Source organism: Drosophila mauritiana, chromosome 3L (assembly GCF_004382145.1).
Source record: "Drosophila mauritiana strain mau12 chromosome 3L, ASM438214v1, whole genome shotgun sequence".
Classification (NCBI taxonomy): Eukaryota; Metazoa; Arthropoda; class Insecta; order Diptera; family Drosophilidae; genus Drosophila; species Drosophila mauritiana.
Window position 1 is genome coordinate 6,791,081 of NC_046669.1, and position 13,965 is coordinate 6,805,045.

At 38.3% G+C, this 13,965-nt stretch overlaps 1 protein-coding gene across 14 annotated transcripts in view; it reads left to right on the top strand.

Annotated features, from left to right (window-relative positions):
• The first annotated feature begins 1,068 nt into the window (after positions 1-1,068).
• Positions 1,069-13,965, top strand: part of LOC117139504 (collagen alpha-1(XVIII) chain) — a 54,250-nt gene continuing 41,353 nt past the window's right edge. For 12 of the 14 annotated variants that reach the window (XM_033301835.1, XM_033301838.1, XM_033301841.1 and 9 more), the window contains exons 1-2: positions 1,069-1,186; positions 1,832-2,030. The gene's annotated coding sequence lies outside the window, so the exon portion shown is untranslated. The remainder of the gene's footprint in view (positions 1,187-1,831; positions 2,031-13,965) is intronic. The other 2 variants (XM_033301836.1, XM_033301837.1) reach the window with 2 other exon arrangements.

The following is a 13,965-nucleotide window of genomic DNA, read 5'->3' on the forward strand; positions in this document are numbered from 1 at the left end:
CAAATGAGGCGTCGGTGCGTAGTTGTTGCTGGAAAATTATGCTTAGTTTTATTACGTATAAATAATTAAGACGGCCAACTTGCCACAGCACATGTGGGACCAGGGACATGTGTTCACTATGCTATCCCGCCCCTCCAAAATTTTTCGACTTCTCCGCACTTGTAGCCTTTATCCTTATCCCTTTGCTTTGGCCCACATACCTTTTAAAGCCGCTTGGGAACTAATTTGCGCTGCTGTCCTGCCCGCTTTCCCTTGCCAAAGTTAAACGAAAGTGTTGGCCCGTATGTTTCGCGTCTCCAGTTGGCCCTATTTATAGCCAAGTGGTTGGTGCAAAGACGACAGCAGGGAAAAGTCGGAAAATGCTGAAGCCATAAGCACCTGCAGTCGCTGCACCATGCAGCGGAAAATTGCCGCTTTGATTTGACTTGCAGGAAATTCGCGTTACTGGAAATATTGTTCATAAAACGGTTTATGATATCATGTATACAGCTAGTCATATCGAATGGTAATCATAAATTCTAGAAAACTCTTAGCAAAAAATTCAAAGGAAACTAAGAATATTGCTTATAAGATTTTTGTTGAAATTATTGTTTCCGGATGTATAACTACCGGGGTTTTTCTTTTTAATATTATTAATTGAATTTCATTTAATTTCATACGCAATTTTGCTTATCGTACACAACTTTTAGGATACTCGTAGAAAGTCAATTAAAATCGTTCAGTTTGCACCTCAAATATTGGATCAGCAAAACAGAGTTGCGCTAGCTGTTTACTAAATCGAAAACTCGATTTAAATTTATTTAAATTTAAAAGTTGTCTACCATTTCGAATGCCTTAAAACAATGCTTTTAATTGCATTTCGAATTTCGCGTTCCATTAGTATCTGTATCTGTATCGGTATCAGCGACAAAAGTATCTGCCAAAATGTATTTACCATGGACGGCAAACGGTAGCATTTTGATTTCGTCGGCATTCTCCCGCTGCCGACTGCGCTGCCAGCTGCTCTGCCGGCTGACTGCTTTTCAGGCCTCAGTCTCAGTCTGAACGCTGAACGGAGCGCATCGCAGGGCACCCACACGCGAATTGAGTGCCGGCCACAACGAAGCGTGCTCCCCTGCGAAACGAAAAACATACAACTCGCGAATTTGCCGGCTGAGATTGGTACACTGCGAAATAAAACGAGATTGTGCGTTAAATGAAAGGAAATAAAAAAACATAGCTTGCAAAAAATTCGAAATATTTCATTGCAAGAAAAAGTGCATAAAAATGTGTCAAAAATAAAATTTTAAAAGCTCGTAGACTTCAAAATACTAAAACCAAACACACTGAACAAATTGTGTCAATAAACATACATTTTAAGAGTCGTAAACAATTTTAATCAACAAAAAGTCACATAATTTATTTTTCATATTTATGTCAATTATTTTTGATAAAGCTTTTGATGTACGTAAATGAAAAGTAGAGGCAAATTTTGAATGAATGAAAATTATATATATACTTATATATCTGTTTATAACATTTGAGACAAGCAAACCGTGAATCTTGAACACTCATTATTATTGAAAAGACAAATTGAATTTCCAGTGCACTTTTGATTGCGAAACTTAGTTGTCCCCCGCAGCCGATCGGTCTACTTTGTGTTTTGTGTTCAGAAATCCTTCGGGTTGCCTTTGTGGCTCCTGCTTTGTGCCATTATTGGATTGGACAATGACTGGCCAATGTCAATGCCATCTCAAATGACCAATCATTGTCTGACCATTTGGCCACTTCCATTGATCTTCCGCAAGTACACCCCTTTATAAAATCCCGTTTTGTCCCCCGTTTTGTGTAGTGTAGTGAATTACAAGAACGGAATAACCGAGAGTATATATAGAAAAGGAAGCCGGGGCTCAAAAGAAAAGTGTCCGAAGGCTTTGTGAAAAGTGTCCTGCTGCTGGAAACTGTCGCCCGAAACTATGCAGCAGTGAAAAAGGCCCACTTCCGCCAGAAAATACGTGGAAATATTCAGTGCCATTCAGCTGGAGACTGAGGTAAGTCCGCCCAACTATTTTAAGCGATTACCCCTTGATGGTCACGTAAATGGGTGTACGTCCAAAAATTCCATATTGCCCAACAAATCCACTTGAAGTCGGACATTCGTAATGATAATTGAAAGTGCGGGAAATGCATTTTAGTTTGTGGTAATCTCGGCCAACGATTAGCGTTGCTTTTATTTACTTATTAAATAACATTTAGTTTTTCTCCATTTCTGCCGATAATATCATAACCCATTCATGACGACAAACAAAATAGCCGACAAACAAACAAAGCAAAAACAACGGCAATGAACTGAAAATTAACTATGCATATTTGCGCAGCTCATTAATAAATATAACTTAGAGTCTATTGGCTTAAAAGAAGAAGCAATATTCGGCTTTTGGTTGCCCTTGACGGATTTATTTGGCCATCTGTTGGCGCAAATATTGGCAGTATGTCTGCAATCTTGATTCAAAATCATACAAACTGTTTGCACATTCTATTCACGTTATAAGTCAGCACTTCAATTCTGAAAATAACTATTGATTTGCTTAAATAGAAATAAATATAAAGGGTTATAATGCTAAAGAAAACCAACAACTCATTCCAATGTATGCCTAAAAAAAAATATTTAAATGTTTCCATTGCTGCAAAGTTTATTTTTAAATTTGTTCCTATACCATCAGCAGTTTTTCTTCGCCTATCTTAGTTTTTTTTTAGTTCCAATATTTTGTTGGCATTAGAAGTTCCCACATTAATGATCTTTCAACGGCATTATGTCGATGGAGTCTGCGATGGAGCAGCGGAAATTGAAGCTGTCGACGGGGCTAGTCAATAAGTCAACTTATTCGCCTGCGAATTTCGCGATTTATGGGGCTCAGCTTTATATATACATATATATACGTACTTAAAGCGCGATAATTGCATATTGCAATCATGTCGAAACAAACTTGTAATTATTGCATATAAATCTTGAGGGAGAGCTGTCGCATGTCTGCGAATCTATAATTATTCCATGGGTGGTGGCTTCTGTGACAGTTTGAGTTTTCTGGTGAAATATTTGAAATATATTGAAGCATGAAGTGCATCCAAATCAAATTGGTTAATGGTAAAAATTTAACCTTCTTAACTAGTTGGAAGACTTATTGCTTAATGGCTTAGCACTGCATGATATGCATAGAAAATGTTGTATTTAAATTTCAAGATATACGCATTGAACTTTGTGGATTTTCTGGTTTTTTAGAATTTTTATCCACCGGCACGATTTTTTTTATTTCCATGCGGACTGACCTAACTTGTCCTAATTAATTGACAAATGCCCCGAATTTGGCAGGGAAAAAAGTTGTGACAGCAAACATTTTTGCCACACATTTGTGTTAACATTCGTGGGCTTGACTGCTGAAAGTTTCCCCTTTTGTTGCGATTTTGTTGCCACTGTGTGACGACTCTAATTCACGGCAACAGCAACCAGCAGCGACAACTGGCCGAAAAGCAAATGTACTTTGATGTAATACACATAAACATTTGCAAAGGGGAATGCCAGCAGTATTAGTTGCAAAAACTCAGCAAAACAAGAGGAAAAAATAGGCCTAAAAATATGGTAGTAGACTTCGTTGATGAAACTAGAACAATGTGTGCCATTTTGAGGTTCCATAACGAAAACAAGTATAAATCTTCATGAGTCAGTCGCAGCAAAACAAGTATGACTTTTCACTAAAAAAGCAATAAATGCAAACATGTAGAAATTAATTAAAATTGGCTACAAATTTGCATGTGACCCCCACACACCCACACCCCTCGATGTCGTCATATTGCATTTGCCACTTTGCTTGTGACTCAGGCATAAAAGTGAGTGAACAATCGCCGCTGTGATAACTGGAGGAACTTACGTCTCAATTAGGTCACTTGTGAATGGTAGTTCGCGATTTTCCATCGATTCGCGCACTTGCAAAATATTTAAATTAGAAACATGCCCAGTATCCGCAACTTGTTGCCACATAAATGCCGCATACTCGCATCTCATCATAATATTGTTTAATGAAAGCAGGCAGTTGGCGATGAAAGACTAAGAGGGTCCCTCGCTAACCAGCTGTCAGTCTGCAAGTCATGATGCACTTGAAAAAAAATATGTAAAAAATAAATAACTTTTAGGCAGAAGTTAAAAGTTATTGTAAATTTACTGAAATTTATTCCAGATATTATTTCGTATTTATAAAATCAATGGGTCGCGTTTCATATTTTTTTAGTAATTTTTTCCAGTGCATAACCGTAGTAAACTACTAAATCAAGTAGCCAAGCAGCTCCAAAGGTAACAAAATTAACAAAATATATGCCGCAAAATAAATAGCCAGAAGACGAACAGGTTTGGGGCATTAACGCGGCCTTACACTCAGATTGACTTTCCGTTGCCAAGATGTTAAGATGCTGAAATGACGAGATGCAGATGCATTTGCATCCCACAGATTCGTGTTTGGGCTCCAAGTGAAAATACGTGTCCCGTGTTTACATAAATATTAGCTCGCAAGTGTTGCGCATAATTGTTGTGAAAGATTGGCGTGAATTATTTGCGGTGGGCGTGGCATGCGGGCATTGGGATTAGTGTAATCAGCGATTTGCATTTGAGGCTACTTTCCCACGATTCCCAGGGCAAAGTATCGCATTTTTGTGATAAGGTTCGGGTTTATTTTTACACTTTAATATTGCATATATTTTTTGTGCATTCCCGGAATAAAATCGCCTGCAATCTCAGTGAATCAACATTATTTCGCTGACCTTGCCATTAAATATTTGATCGTTGCTTGTGTTCCGCTTATTTTTTCGGAACTTGTTGTCATTGTTTATAAATGAAGGACAATGGCCATTGTCTCCTGTTGTTTATGCCTTCGAATTGGAAACGCATAAACAAAGACATTGTCTTTGATCATAATTTCCAGTGAGACTGCACTGCACTTTCGTCACCTGTGGAAAACATTTAGATATTTTCCTCGTTAATTGCGCCTTCTAATTGTCAATCTGTAGCTAAATCATGCCAATTTAATTTATGCAAAACGCTTAGCGCCGTCACCTGAGCTTGGCGCCTCTGAATCAGTTTTTTTCGATCGATTCCCCGTGTTAACAATAATTGCGGGCCGCCGCCTTTGAACGCGTGCGCAACGCAACCCGTTTAATCTGAATTTGCTCACTCAATGTGGGCTGGAATATACATATATATATATATATTTATATGTATATATTCATTTTCGGCCACTATCTGATCGATCGAAAGACAATTAGCCAAATAAGTCGACGGGCAGCAGAGAGATCGTACCCGTGCCGGCGTCTTAATTAATTGGCATTCATTGTGTGTGCCGGCGACTTGATGCGATGCCAAGTTGGCAGCGATTATCCGCCTCGATTGTCGCGGCAACGGAGTTATGCAAAACGCAGTGCACTGAGAGAAATTAGACGAAATTAGGTTAGATTTTGCATTCAAATGGCGGCAATGGAGCACTGAAAAGAAGGCGAATGTTAAAGGAATGAAATGTACTAGTTATAGTTATATAATATATATGTATTAGAATAATAATAACAATCCAACAAAGCATACATCTAACATACCTGGTCCAAAAAGTATCTTTTTTGTATCATAAATCTCGAATGACTTTTTATCAGATCGTTTGGATTTGGAGTCTGGTTTCCATCGGATTGCGGTTGTCCTCCAGCCGGCGATCTTTTTTTCAACTTCTCATTCGACAATTTATGCACACTTTGAAAATTGAAATTCATGCATACTCATTGACCAGACGTGAATTTGACGTAATGGGAATTACTTTACATATTACGACTAAATTTCGAAGTCTGAGTGCAATTACTAAACATATTTATTCTCGATCTGTGGAAACTAGTTCTCCGTCTAACAATGTTAGTTCTCAGCCATGATTTGAATTTCTGAATAAAATACGGCGAAATATAAACAAACATAAATTACTCTAATAAATGGTTTTTTCATGCCACACGTGCCATAGGAAAGTTTCCGATATCAGAAGCAGTAAGAAATACGAAATATGTTGAGGTTTTATCAGGCAATTTTTGTGTGGCAAAAGCTTTGCTATGATTTGTACATAAGTGAATCATAAGCTTAAACCTCTATTAGGTAAACTTGAAGACTGTTTCTTTTATCAAGTCTTTTGTAGAACCCATTTGCTATCAACGGACTTGGTTGATCATTAATGTTAATCTTAGCTTTTTAGATGCTTAAGCAGATTAAACAGATTGCGCTAAGAAGTTTGTATATTTTTCATATGCAGATTGATACATTAAAACCGATCGGGAAAGCCATTTCTTGACTCTGCTGTTGCCGTGTGCCCCAAGTTAATTATAAATACGCAGTCCAGCGATGGAAACTCATCCAATGAACCTGTTCGTCGCGTGATCGTCATAAATTCACATATAATGTGTGTGCTTACAAAAAATGGTATACTTTGTTGAATTCGCATGAGAAGGCGTCTCTTTGATGCTCCAGCTGTCCAATAAATTCTAGACTAGCTGTGAAAACACCAGATTACACTATGAAATCATTCCTCTATATGTAAAACCTACTTATTAATTAATTTTTTTGTTTTTGCGTATATAGCCAGCGACAATGAGCTAAATGCGCGCGACGTGTGTGCATTTTAATATATTTATTTATTACTTCATTTCATTATCTCTGGCAGGGACACTCAGTCGGGGGTTGGGGGTCACTTAGTCGCCACTGTGGAGCACGGAGGCACTAATGGAACTCGTTTCAATTAGGCGTGGAAGTAGAAACCTTTGACTAACAGTGCCACGTATGCGTAATGCGCCTTTATCCCGGCGAGGATGTGACTTATCGACATCAATCGTGTCCTGGCTTCCGTTTCCTGCTTTTGGCAGTCAAGTGCCACTCGACAACTCGCTACTTAACCTTTCAAGGAGTAATGCCAGCACCTCCATTCACCCCACCTCCACCCATCCACTCACATTGATTATTAACTGAAGTCCGGGACGCTTTATTGCCGCCTTTCGTGTGCGTGTCCTGGCACGGTGATGCTGCCTCATCCATTCCAAATGGATATTAGATTTCGTTTGGGACAGGACACCGAGTCCGGTTAATAGATTTTTTGTGCTTATCTGGTGACAGGGGGAGCACGCAGCAAGCTCATTGATTGCCAATCAACTGCAATCAAATGGGCTTCGTTCGGCCAGCTTTAATTCCAGGCTTTAATTCGGATTTCTTGCCGCACTTCTGTTGCCAAGCTGATAACGGGCTTGTGGCCATAAATACGTTTTCCAGCCAGTGGCAAGCTCGTATCAGTGGCCGCATTACGCATACGCCACCGAAACCTAGACCACAAAACTAGCATGATGAATGTTAACCAACTCCCATCTCCCGGGCATTCCATTACTCTTGTTTTTGTTTTTTTTTGTGCGGAAAAAAGAGACATCTCGCAACATACACAACCACACACGCACACACAAATAAAATACATTTTTCCCGCCAACATTTTAATTTTATGCGAAAATAAGCAATAACAACAAGCATAGATGGCAATTTGGAAATAAACTGAAATGTTTATATGTCTTTTATGGGAAAGCATGCAGTTGGCCCTACATCTGCTGGCACAAGGTCATCGCAGACAAATGATTCCATCAAAAGTGGACAGACTGACGGACAAATAATTGTCTTCCCGGCAGCTGTCGTCTGCTGAAGTGTGAACATTAATGCCTATTTTTAAAGCGATATAAATTTGAGTTGTGAAACTTTTGAGGTTCTGCGTTCTTCAGACCCTTGGGAATTCTGCTATGTGTCTCGAAAGTTATAGAAAACATTTTAGGACATCATTTCAGCTTACTTCATGAGCAAAACAAAATTTTCCATGAAAATCACAACAAATAATTAGTCAGCTTTCCTGCGGCGACTGTTAGCCAGAATTTTATGAACTTTTGCTCCATTTCGAGTTACACTTTTTTGCATTGCGTGGCTGGCCGAATGCCAGCGAATGGAATTACGAAAAAATATTCAGAGGCAACATCTCTCTAAGTAGGAAGTCGATTTTCGATACCAGACTGCGTGAAATGAAGGGGCCACCCAGTCAACCTTGAATCCCGTGTTGCAGCCAAAGAGTTCAACTACCTATTTTGGGTTTTTGCGTTGCCAAAAGATCACTGATCATTATTTATACTCTTTGGCTGAAAAACAAAAAAAACAAACACACATATTGCATGCGAGATAAGCGGCGAGGAAGCTATAAATAAATGCAAAGCATTATAATGACAGCAATAACGAACACACTGATGCCTCGGCACACCCCATTCATCAAGTTCGATGGGACACGCACGGCCACAGCGGCAGATCTGGATATCCCAATCCCATTCCAATTCCCATTCTTAATCTGTATCCGAGACGCCTCATGATGCACATTTCATTGAACTTTTTCGCTGTCTGCGCCTTCGTCGTTTTTTTGGGATTGCGACAACATGTTGCACATGGCCGCCTTCCAGCTAAGTGCAATATGAGTAGCACTCGTCGCTTAGAGATTATTTAAATCACTCGCCGGCAGCTGTTGCACAAAAAAAAAAAACGAATCTAGAAACTATCATAAATTATTTGCACAGGAAAAAACAATCACACTTAATGCAAAATTGCACAATAATCAGAAAAAAACTTTAATGAAAAGAACAAACTCGAACTCGAATATCAGAAACTATTCCATTTTAAGAGTATTCTGACTGCTTTGTCTAGACATTTAAATACACTATTTTCTCCAAGTGTATATAAAAAGGGAAAGTACTTTGTAGAAAAATAAATGCGGGATGCAAGTGGCACATTGGCAGTTTCAGCTACTGCTCCTCGGCTTCCGAGGCATGTGGCCAATTAGTAGGACTGCAACTTAGCCACGTTCTTGAGGAGATCGGGGTCAGAAAGTAAAAGTAAATGGTTGTGGAAACCAAAACCGAGATCGCTGCATATTTATACTTTTTGTTTTTTGAACATTTTTTGTGTCTGGCGATTCAGTTTTTATATGTTGCCATTTTGCCGGCATCATTATCAAGGGAATTAACCCAAATGCCAAACACAGAGATGATGTTTTTTTTGTGTGGATCAGATGGAGTCGTAAATGGGGAGACCGCTGATATTTATACTAACGAAAATATACAGCCAATTTTACATCAAGCCGGCACAAAAAGTTCCTAGTCAGTAATTCTTTTTATTTATTCTTTTTATTTGCCATTGTTTGGCGCATTATTAATCGCTTGTCTGCCGCAGTAAGCCTTTAAATATAAGAGGAATGCGAATTTTGTTATTTATATTGCATTGTTTGCCATTGATTCTGTCAGAAAGTCAAATATATTATTTTTTCACATTTTTCCACATCTCTGAATGTTTCAACGACCCCAACACTTTTTTGAGGAATTACCAGGAAAAATTGGCAAGTTCAATGCTCTGAGTAGTAAGGAGGAATTTGATTGGCAATAGTGCACCTTTAATTCGATTGTTGTTATACTTGGCCATAAGTATATACTTGGCATAAATAATCCTTGAAAAAAATGTAGAAATTTGCAAGAGGAATTTTTTTAATAAAAAAAAAAACTTAATATATTGCAGCTGCGAATGACACGATCAATATGGTTCGGTTTTGGTACAAAAATGTTTTATATTCCCTATGATATGCATTCCTTGGCGAGATTTAAAATTAAATTTAATGTTATGTGGGAAACATGATTTCTGTGAACTTATCATTTTGGGTCATTTCAATTTCTTGGCCTGAATGTGGGCCTCTATCATCCATTTATAATTATTATGTCTTTGCAACCAAAACCCACTCTTCACCTCCGATTTTGGTTGTCAGCTGGCCAATATCGAATTACGCTTTGGGCCTTTATCGCTCATCCATCCGATTCACACTCACACACACACTTTTGGCCAGCATGCAACAGTTGGTGTTGGCTTGAATGTCTTTGGGGAAGTGGTTTATGTTGCTCTGGATTTGGCAACTTGTATTTCGATGCATTGTCGTTTATTTATGCAAAGCTGTTTGTACAATATTTCCCACCTTAAATGAAGGCACTTTAAATGTTAAACAGTCAGCCCAATCACTTGTTTGCCTTTGTGTGGATGTGCGTGTACGCGTTAACCTTTTAAATATATAAAGCCAAATTTGGCATGTAAATCCTTTAAATCAAACAAAATGCGGATTGGGCGTTTCGGGGCATAGCAAATAAGCCAAGGCCAATAAACGTCGGCAGGCGACACGCCAGCTGACAGGCAACTCTTTTCCCCATCCGGATCCCCAATCCCCATCACTGCATCCTCCATCCCAGCCCCAGCACTGCAAGTACATCACAAAACAAATTGGAAAACATAAAATCAACAAAGCTAATAGTTCACTTAGGGTTGCAGAGCCGGCGACAAAAAGTGCGCGACGAACAAAACAGGCCCTGGGAAAATCTGACAAGTGAAAGCCGAATGCGAGATACCCTCTGATAAGTTATAGTAAAATATAGTCACCTATAAATCTAATTTTCTAAAATAATAAACACATGAAAAATAACAATGCAAGAACTGGCTTCCAGTGCATAGATACTTAAAAATCGAATTTAAGTTTTAAGCGATTTTTATAAATATGAAATTAATGGAAACATGCACGTAGTTTGTTGCAAGTAGATTTACCTTTCTTTTAATCGTTTTCTTCAGAAATCATACCTACTAGGAATTTTCGTATACCTTTTCATAGGGTATTTCACTGCGGCGTCTTCGGTCTTTGGTCGCTCCTCCCGGTTGAAGTGACATAGTGGCACAGTTTTGGTTCTTTTGCTTGGTCGTCGTCTGTGACCAGAGAGCCCTTTCATATGCCCCTCAGTCATATTGAGCCGATTTACTATTGAAAATAAAATTTTATTAGAATTTTCCCTCACTTTTTGCGCTTTTTACGGGGGTTTCCCTTCATTGAATCTCTTACTTCTTTTTTTTTTGGACGGTCTTACCGCCTTTGAATGTGCAACGCTCTGACGACTTTTGAATTTGATGTGCGCAACTTTTTACGACACTAACCACTCGGATCTATTTTGATTTAAAACACAAAAAGTGCCAGCTGTTGCTGCTAGTTTGAATAAAATTTGATTGCTTATTGGTTTTGGGAATTGCATACGGTTCGGGCCAAATGGCCTGCCATGGTTATGCTGCGCAGCGGATGCAAAAGCGGAAAATCATAATGACTCGTAAATTCATAAGTGAAATACAAGGGTGCTGTGATTTTTTTTTGGCGGGGGGAGTTTTATTTATTATGACCGTTCTTTCGACACTTTCGTGGGCATTTACATGAGCCGCGCTCCGTCCACGCCCAAGTTTGCCGACTAGGCCCCAATAATCGGTCGTACGTGCGTCCCATTCTAAACAAACAGCCGGAGTATTATTATTCGCCTTCCCGGGAGTCTGACAATCGGGTGCATAAATATATGTACACACATATATATATACAGATAAGAGCACATCAATAGGTCTCGGGAATATAAGTCTTAAAATTATAGAAGTGGTGCATCTGATTTTACGAACTGATTAATTGCTATTTTGTCTTTATTTAAATAATTGGATTCGAAAGCAGATCAGCGGTAATTAAATGTATATTTAAATGCCTATTATAGGTACTTAAATAATAGGGAAATAATTTATTTAAGCCTACATAATAATGAACCTAAAACAAATGTTTTGTATATAAAAGAAACATGTGCTTCACCAGAGTAATACCATGTTTACTCTTGATTATCATAAATAACCTGTACCTATAAATTCTGTAATTTATAGAAATATTTTTAAATTATTATTTTATTTCCCTTACCTTAACTAAATAGTTTTGCTTGTAGAAATGGGTTGTATAAATAAATAAATTTCATATTTAATTTAATAAAAATATCAGAGCTATAAACGCAACCCCAGTTGTGCCTGTATGGAGTGGGGATCCCTAGTGCGGAGTGGAGAACTTGTATCGGGAGGTGGTGCTTGGCCAAAAGGGGTCGCCGCTGACATTGGCCACGCGGTCCATGTTGCACGTGATGTGCGGCTCGCCGTCTGTGAACTGCATAAACGCTGCCTCATTATGTCAGGGAGCCAATTGCGAGGAGAGCAAGAAACAGGAAAGACACGCCACCAGAATCGCCAGGAATTCGTATGATAATGCTTGAAAATCACATTCCCCTTTGGGGGGATTGTTCAATTAGTATGGTTGTTTGTTTTTGGCGCCTAATGATGCCATTAAGTGGCCGGAGCAGATTGCCGAACATGCTGTTTGGAGTCGAAAGACTTTTGGCCAAATATGATGTAAGTGCACATATAACATATATATTTGTAGACAGCACATGAAGTGTGTGTTGTTGGTTAAAAATAAAAAAAATTACGTTATTTCATTCAGAATGCGTTCGCATCGAGAGCTGAAGTAATTCTTTTTTATACGTGACGCAATCGTTCACTTGTTTTCTATTTTTAAAGAAATTTCCAAGTAATATGAAACACTGCAAAGACAGTGAGTCACAAATCATTTTGTATTTGATTTGATGGAAATAATAAAAAATCATAAGGGATAAAGAAATTTTAGAGGAAGGTATAGAAAAGTAAAATTGTGCACTCTTCCCATTTCCTACAAATTAGTTCAAAGGGCCTGCAATTAATATATCTAATCTTCGGTGTATTTTCTAGCAATTTTATGACATTTCTTGTTAAAAAATGATCGTAAAAAATGCATATTATTCTGAATAATAAAGATATAGATCGGCGGTTTGATGCAAGACCTCTTTTATGTAAATTGATGATTATATAGTCCAATTAGTTGAACATCGGTTGCCGAAATATTTTGAGCCAGCTGTCAGCTACAAATTGAGACAAGAATACACTTTTTCACGATGCTCACAATTGAAAGTAATTTGCATTTCATACACAGCAAAGTAGAGTGAAAGTGTTGACTTCAAACACATTCTTTTTCTTTTTTGATTCTTTTTGTTGGGCTGCTAAGTCGGGCTTGATAAATATTAATTGTCCACAGACATTTCGGGGTCAGCGACATAGTTTCCGAATGTAAATTGTATCTGTAGATTGGATCTGAGTTTGCTGGGTAACTGGCGCCCATTAATTGTGTTATATTATTGTGTTCAAATTATTCACACATGACGTATGGAGCGGCTGAACTTTTCTTGAAAACCCTCAATAGAATGGGGTTATCAGGCTGCCCTTGGTCACAGATAATTACGCAATTCGTAAAAGCTGGGATCAGAAAATGATCTATTGGCTGAGCGATTACAGCTTCAGCACGAAATAGTTTACCCAATTTGTATTTATGGGATAATGATTCACATTGATCTCCGACATTTCAAGTGACACAGTGCCCCTCATAAACAAAGTAGTTTTAATCTTTGGCTCATTTGAGTTCTAGGTGTGTCCCCAAACTTTGTAGGTAAACAGATACACAGGAAATTATTTTTAATGGGCTATTGAACGCTTATTGTTTCTAATTGGGCACAAAAGAGCATTAAGCATAAAGTATGAATAAAGTATTTATTACTGCGCATTTGAACTGCTTGAATGTATTTCATTTAAATGAATATGGTTCATAGTTTTCTTATATAAAGATATGAATATGACAAACTTTTTTTCAATGATCAAAAAATTCTGAAGATTAGCAATCTCATTTTATTTGTGTGCAGCGATCTGCCCTTCATAATTACCATTATTTTGTTAATCTTTTTCCGCGATCTGACTGTTTCGATCCCCAATGAATGAATCATAGTTTTTTCCGCCGAAGCCTACGATTTTCGTTTGGCGAATGAATGAAGACCGACCGCAAAGTTGTGTGGCTTCCAGATGAACTATCTTTTTGGGTGGGTGCGATGGCATGGAAATCGGAATCGGAAAGGGCATGGGCATGGGCATGGGAATGGGAATGGGAATGGGACAAGAGCTTT